The 7,807-nt window shown below is 31.9% G+C and overlaps 1 long non-coding RNA gene across 1 annotated transcript; it reads right to left on the bottom strand.

Annotated features, from left to right (window-relative positions):
• Positions 1-4,594: 4,594 nt before the first annotated feature.
• LOC130462647 (uncharacterized) lies at positions 4,595-7,503 on the bottom strand. The gene is made up of 3 exons (XR_008923241.1): positions 7,225-7,503; positions 4,991-5,044; positions 4,595-4,894 (listed from the first exon to the last, which is right to left on the bottom strand). It is a non-coding gene; the product is annotated as an uncharacterized lncRNA (long non-coding RNA).
• Between the last annotated feature and the right edge of the window lie 304 nt (positions 7,504-7,807).

Here is a 7,807-nt window from a genome sequence, read left to right as displayed (position 1 = left end):
ATGCTCTGGATATATATTATATGTAATGAGATTATTCGAGCTATATAGAATTAAGTTGCTAAATAAAAATATTAAAAAAAAATAAAAATAAAAACAAAAAAAAGGCATTTGCGTTGACATTAGCTAATGTGAGACGTAAATGACTTTCTTTTTGTCATGCTGAAGAGTCATTTACGTCACACATTAGCTAAATGTGCGACGCAAATGACTTTTCAGCATGACAAAAAAAATCATTGATGTGCGACGCAAATGACATTTTTTCATGGCGCCAGAAAAGTCATTTGCGTCGCTCATTTAGCTAATGTGCGACATAAATGACTTTAGGTCATTTGCGTCGCGATCTTTTGCGTCGTACAATGTACAACGCAAATGGCCTTAAATGACATACGCCAATAAGCGTTTTTCCACTAATGTTGCCACCTTACCTTGTGTGTTTGGAGGGCTTGGTGTTTATTCCGCAGGTGATGTTCGTCATTATGCTTTTCTTACTTCTCGGTTATAGTCTGTTGGTTTGCACACAAAACTTCTTCGAAGTGTTGGCATTGTTGGTCTTGGTCGTGCCTTTGAAGGTGCGTTGAATCTGTTTAATAGAACTATGGAGTCTGACATTATGAGTAATCATAGTAAGGTCACTACCCCAAAACTCATGAAGAAATTGGTAGATATATATATATATATATATATATATATATATATATATATATATATATATATATATATATATATATATATATATATATATATATTTCATAAAGGTTACTGCATCTGCATAGTCCACCTTCTCTTTATCTCCTCGACAATCGGCATTGTGGAAGTCGCAGCAGGGAGATCACACCTCTTATCGGCTTCGGGCAGTCCTCATATCAGGTTTGGGACAAACGATGAATGCTAATACCTACCGCTGTGTGTTGTGTTACCGGTTGGGTGTTTCTTTGTTATCTGTTTCGGCATCATGTTCTGCTTGCTCCAGGGTATTTGCGGGGGATATCTTTGGTGATCATGCAGTGTCGTGTGTTGGCATTGTAGGTATTAAACATCGACATAATGTTGTTCGGGATACCGTTGTTGATGTTTGTTATCGGTCTGAAATTTCGGCTCGTAAAGAGGTTGATATTGGTCTGTCTGGAGGGAATGATGGAGCTCTACTCTTGGGATCGGGGACGTGATGTATGTCTTGACTTGATGGGATCTTCTCCTTTGACACAATCTGGGTTTTCTAGCTTTGATCCGGGGCGGGTTGTGACTAGGGATGGCAATGGGTAGGATCCGGACCGGATCCTCTAGGATCCAGATCCATATCCGTTTTTTAGGCAAGGATCCAGATCCTACCCGGATCCGCTGGGTAATGAAATTGAGGATCCAGATCCAGATCCTACGGATCCGGGTCCAAAACGGATCCTAACTTATTTTTTCATCAAACGACCCTAATTTTCATTTTAACCTTAAAACATAGTTTAATAAAACCTCAATAACAACGTTATTTGTCCATACAAGCATTCACTAAAATCAAATTAACATAAATAATATTAAAAGTTCAACAAACTTCAATAATGTTACAATTCTTAATTCGTTATTTTTATATTTAAATTTTTTTATATAAAAACGGGTAAATGGATCCGGATCTGGGTAATGACTTAGGACCCGATCCAGATCCATTTTTAAAACCAAGGATCCAGATCCTACCCGGATCCGTCGAGTCCAAAAATTGAGGATCCATATCCGCTTAAACGGATCTGGGTCGGGTCCTTTACCCACTGACATCCCTAGTTGTGACCGATGCAGCTAATCGGAAGTGGGTCAAGTATGAAGCATGTTGCCGGGAAATTGGGTATGGGTTTCTTCCTTTCTCTTTCTCTTCTCTGGGGGACTAGATAAGGATGTTGTTGCGTTGTTGAAGCGAGTTAAGAAGTTCTCTAAGACTCAGGACATTGGGGCTCGTGTTGCTGCTCATATATTCACCAGGATAGGCTTTGCTATAGATAGAGGAGTGGGGGCCCAAATTGTATGTCGGCTACCAACTAATTTTTTGTATTTTGATTGACTCTATGATAATAATAATAATAATAATAATAATAATAATAATAATAATAATAATAATAATAATAATAATAATAATAATAAGTAAATATACACCCCCTCAAAAAAAAGTAAGTATACTTAAATTCTTATTTACAAGTGGTATACAAAAAATATTGTATGGGAGTTTAACTCAAAGTGCTTAAAAGTTACTCCCTCCGTATTTAATTAAAAGATACAGTTCGACCACACGTAATTTTAGGACGGGGAATGAATTTAATTAGTAAAATAAGATGAAGGTGGGTATGGAGTTATTATTTATTGTACGAAATTGATAGTGGATGAATTATTTATTGTAGTAAAAAGAGGATGTGCGTATGTGTAGGGAGCACAAGAGGGATATAAATATTAATATAATTAGATTTGGGAAGCTTATCATGCCAAAAATAGGAATATCTTTTAATTAAGTACGGCCGATTATAGGAAGTTTATCTTTTAATTAAATACGGAGAGAGTACCTGTTTATATGTGTCATCTATTTTTTAGTGATACATTTTTTTATATATATATATAAAGTATTTCTCCAAAATCACTAATAATGTATAAAATTAATCATTTAACCATTTATAATGTTTATCTATCAACTTTTTTTTTTTATAATATAAAAGTTAATCCCTCAAAGCATATCAAAAATTACAAAAATTAGGTAAAAGTTCAACAAATTGGATAAAAGTTATCCTCGTATAAGTTGTATAAAATTTATACGTCCAAAAACTTTTAAGATGCATCTAGCTTTCTTATAATGTATAGTGTGTCAGTGATATGTTTATCATGTTTGCCACCAATTATACAAATTTATATAATGAAATTAAGCATTCTTATTTACTTGTTATTCACAATCTATTCTAAAATATACTTCCTCCGGTCTTTTTGATATAACACAATTATTTTTTATCACTTGTCAATGCAAGATTTCAATCATTAATATTTTTAATTATCAAATGAGTAAAAATTATAAAAAGTTGAAATTATAAATTAATATAACAAGATCCAGCGTGATTATATTTTTGTTAAGTATAAATCACAATTGTTAGTCAAATTAGATTATATGAATAATGCGCTCCAAATGACAAATTGTGTATCTAAAAAAGAACGGAGGAAATATTAATTTTACATTGACATTAAGATGAACGCTAAAAAATGATACGTGTCATGTTAAATTTCTGAGAAATATAAAACGGGTCTGAGCAAGCCAATAAGGAGGAAGCGAGTTGGTCCATTTACAAGCTCAGTGGACGTTCCACACTAAAACCAATTGTCAATAGTGGGAGTATCTGCAAACTTATAAAGTTATATTTCTCTCTTATTTATGAAAAGTGGGACAGTTCACATGTGGGTATAGTAACATTGGGATAGAGAACTATAATTTTATTGAAAAATAGATGTGATAGAAAACCCAAATTCTTATATGAGACTGTCCTCACCATCAACTGATGGTGAGACCAGTTCACACTTTCGAATTTAGGTATGTTACTTCTATAGTTTATATATGTTACTTTTTTTTATACGGAGTAGTTTTAGGGAGATACCTTTTTAGTTTAGGTATGTTACTTCTATAGTTTAGACATGTTACTTTTTTTTTATAATTTTAGAGGAAGTACTCTTTTTAGTTTAGGTATGTTACTTCTATAGTTTATACATGTTACTTTTTTTATACGGAGTAGTTTTAGGGGAGATACCTTCTTAGTTTAGGTATGTTACTTCTATAGTCTAGACATATTACTTTTTTTTTAATAATTTTAGAGGAGGTATTTTTTTTAGTTTAGGTATGTTACTTCTATAGTTTAGACATGTTATTTTTTTCATAATTTTAAATGAGGTACTTTTTTAGTTTAGGTATGTTACTTCTATAGTTTAGACATGTTACCTTTTTTTATACGGAATAGTTTTTGGGGAGGTACATTTTTAGTTTAGGTATGTTACTTATATAGTTTAGACATGTTACTTTTTTTATATATATATAATTTTAGAGGAGGTACTTTTTTAGTTTAGGTATGTTATTTCAATAGTTTAGATCTGTTACTTTTTTTTTTATAGTTTTAGGGGAGGTACGCTATTGATTTCGCGTTCGTCACACCATCAAGTTGATGGTGTGACTGGTCTCACAAGAGACGCGCTGAATAGAAAATAGTTAGGAATTTTTTAATTGAATTTGAGATGGTGGGGGCCCTTACTTTTTGTGATGGAAAGAGAGAGGTATTAAAATAATTGAGCGATCTTTTCTAAAATAAAAGTGTCAATGAAAGGCGTAAAAGCCAATCACGGATGAGAGTACTAAAATTTGAAGAGAGGAGCACAAACAAGTTGCCAGTTGGCTCAAAACGTGAACATAAGCTAGGCGGGGCAACTCATAGCTGACACAAAATTGAAGAGAATTACTTTACATGTAGATTTTGAAGGCTTGATGACTCTCTTCCAGAGAATATCGAACTACCTTCTATTATGCTTAGTCTTGGATCGATACAAGTGTTGCATTGGGGTACAGATCGATTCAAGAGTTCATCACGGAAAAAAAAAAAAAGGAAGACTTGCAAATTAATTATGGGAACAAACACACTAGTTAATGAAAAGATTGGACTTGATAATGGGAAATGTTGAGTAAATCTGGTTGATCTTATCCAACAAGTACAACAAAAAAAAAAGAAACAATCAGCACTTTAAAAAGTGCATACTTATTACAGCACATAATTGGAAAAAGTCTGAAAGAAATAAGAAAAGAAATGCAATAAAGAAAAGAAGAGAGATTCCCAAATTTGTTGAAGAAACACAGTGTCCTTGAAAGCGATCGAGAAGCTAGGTGACCCTAGCTAGCTCATTCCTGCAACGATGAGAACCCAATTAGCTGGATAAAAGAATGAAACAAGTAATACTACAATCGAGTTTTATCCAATCATGTGTAGGGATGATAATTTACCTTAATTTGATTCAGTGGCAAGTTCTGCATCAGGTTGTTGATCATCAGCCAATGCTGTAATGGGTTCGTATTTAACGATAAAATCAAAGTGGTAGGCATTAATTCCAGTGAAAACACCATTAGACTCAGTAGTCTTAACAATGTTCCATTAAGGTTACCAAACATATATAGGTGAACCGAGTATAAGGATCATTCTCATTGGATCCTAACCATATATATGTTGCAAATATATAGGTGAACCGTGTACCCAAATAACCAAGGGTTGGCAATGGATCGGAAGTAGATTTTGTGGAGTTTCATCCACCTCTATCCGCCAATGGTCCATTCCACATCCAACTATCTATCACCCGATTTACCCTTCACTCACATCTGACCCATGCATCATTCGCAAATTAATCGAGAGGATCAGGTAATTAACGGGTGAAATTAAACACAATCATCAAGTTTATTTATAATACTATTTATAAACTAATATTTGTGAATATAGTAGATAATAAATTAAAATTTTGACACTATATATATTCTAAAAATCTAAAATATTATTTTGAATAATATATTAATACATTCTAGTTAGAAATATAGAACTTGGTAATTGTAATATACTTGTATATAATTTTAAACGGATGGATGGATGAGTCGAATGATGATCTAGGTAACATCTTGGAACTTTAACCCAAATCTAACCCAATCTATTCACCCGATCCACCACCACCCTTTTAACATCCGAACTTTATCAAGTTTTCGTCCATATATTTACCTCGAGCGGTTCATATAATTAAATATATATTTATGACCCCATGTGAGAGAAAATAAGGTTGTCATGTGTTTATCCATCATAAAATTAAAAAGAAAATTATACAAAGTTTAGATGTGTATTTTACTTTTAACATTAAAATTCTTACCTCCCCTATCTTTTATCCCCTTCAAAGAAAATTTGTCAAATACTCCATCCGTTTTGAAATAATTAATGGGACAGTTATCTTTTCACGTTTGTTAATATAAGTGTTTGAGAATTAATATTTCTAATTTTGCAACTGTAAAAATTATAAAAAGTTGATAATCCGAATATACATCGAAACAAATAAAACAAGATCTCACACGACTATACATATCGAGACGAATCAAACAGGATCTCACACGACCATATTTTTCCTTACCTTAAATCACAAATGATAGTCAAATTGAAATTTGTGAATAGTGTTAAAAGTCAAATTGTTCCTATTATTTCAAAACGGATGGAGTAAATTCAATAATTTATCTCTTTATCGATTACAAACTCAAACTTTCAGATTTTTAAATACACCCTAAAGATTGACGACTTACGTTAAGATCATGGCCTCAACAATTACATTAGACTACAAGATGCCATCATGGACCCTATTTATTTATTGATGCTTGACGGAATAGCCGAATAGTGTAGGGAGGAAAACATAATCAAGTGAGTGGAAGTAATGTGGTAAGTAAAACTCATTAAGTAGTGTATTTAGGGATTATAAATTCTGAAAATATTGTATTTAGGGTTTACAATAAATATTGTATTTAGAGTTTACAATAAATATTATACATTAAAGCAAAAATGTTTAAAAGTTGTTCTGATATTTGTAAAAGTTACTACGTATATATTTTTAGTGATAATTTTTTTAAGAAAAAATTATTTCTTCAAAATCACTAATAATGTATAATAATAACAATTAAAATATATTTAGAGATAAAAAAAATACTAGGCAAAATATATCCCCATGTACAATAAATTTATTGGATATCTTGTGCGTACAAGACATTTTCTTGGGGTTAAAATGTGAGTAATTAGATAGAGCATTTGGGGATATAATGACGAATATACTTTTATGCATGTTCATTGGTGGTTCCTCTTATATATTTTTTTTCACATGATATGCACATGTAAGAAGAAAAAAAATGTGAGAGGTCAGGGCGCATGGTGCACTCGGGTGTACCTTTAATGTAATGTATTTTTCAAGCTTGTCAGTGCATAACTTAAACAATTACTATCTTTTATGTGAATAAATAAATATTATAAAAAAAAAATTGATATTCGAAAAAACATACATTAAAATGGATCTAATAAGATCCTAGATTAGTATACTTTTCAAGCACAAATCATCAAAGATAAACAATGTAAAGTGTGTTAATAGCTCAAAAATTAAGCAAATAAAAAGAAAAGGAGGAAGTAATTGGTTAAAAAAATAGTGAGAGATAAATATATACGGATATACCTGACCAAATATTTGTTATTGTAACAGGATCTAATGTGGGCAACCCCACCTGTAGCAGCGAACGAATTCGATTGAGAATTTAACCTTGTCACTGAAAACACTGTCAGTGTAATAGCCAACATAATTTTGATATTGGCTGTTATCATCAACAACACCCAAGTATTTGAATGGAGCTGTACCATGTGTTGCTTTAAATGCAACAAAATTTGGCAAACTTAGGATTTCTGCCATTATCTCTCTATCTCTTAGTTTTCTCACTGATTATATTTGCTCTTATAATCTTAAGTTTGAGTTGTATGCTTCTCTATTGCTTCCTTCCCTTTTTATAGCCAAAAATCCTCAATATTTCCATGTGAACATGAGCTCATTACGCCAATATTTTTATTTTTATTTGCATGTGTTATTTGGATTTTACGTACGTCTATTTTATTATGCTAAATTTCTTGGTCAGTTAAATATTAATATCATTCCAAGATGTTAATCTTACCTTATTACAGAGTATTAATCATTTATTACAGTTATCAATATTTGAGCCAGTGACGGTACCAAGAAATATGTATTAAGGGTTCAAGCACTTCAAACA

This window comes from Spinacia oleracea, chromosome 6, assembly GCF_020520425.1.
Source record: "Spinacia oleracea cultivar Varoflay chromosome 6, BTI_SOV_V1, whole genome shotgun sequence".
NCBI classification, from domain to species: Eukaryota; Viridiplantae; Streptophyta; class Magnoliopsida; order Caryophyllales; family Amaranthaceae; genus Spinacia; species Spinacia oleracea.
The sequence above is the reverse complement of the archived record's forward strand: the minus strand, read 5'-3'. Positions and strand labels throughout refer to the sequence as shown.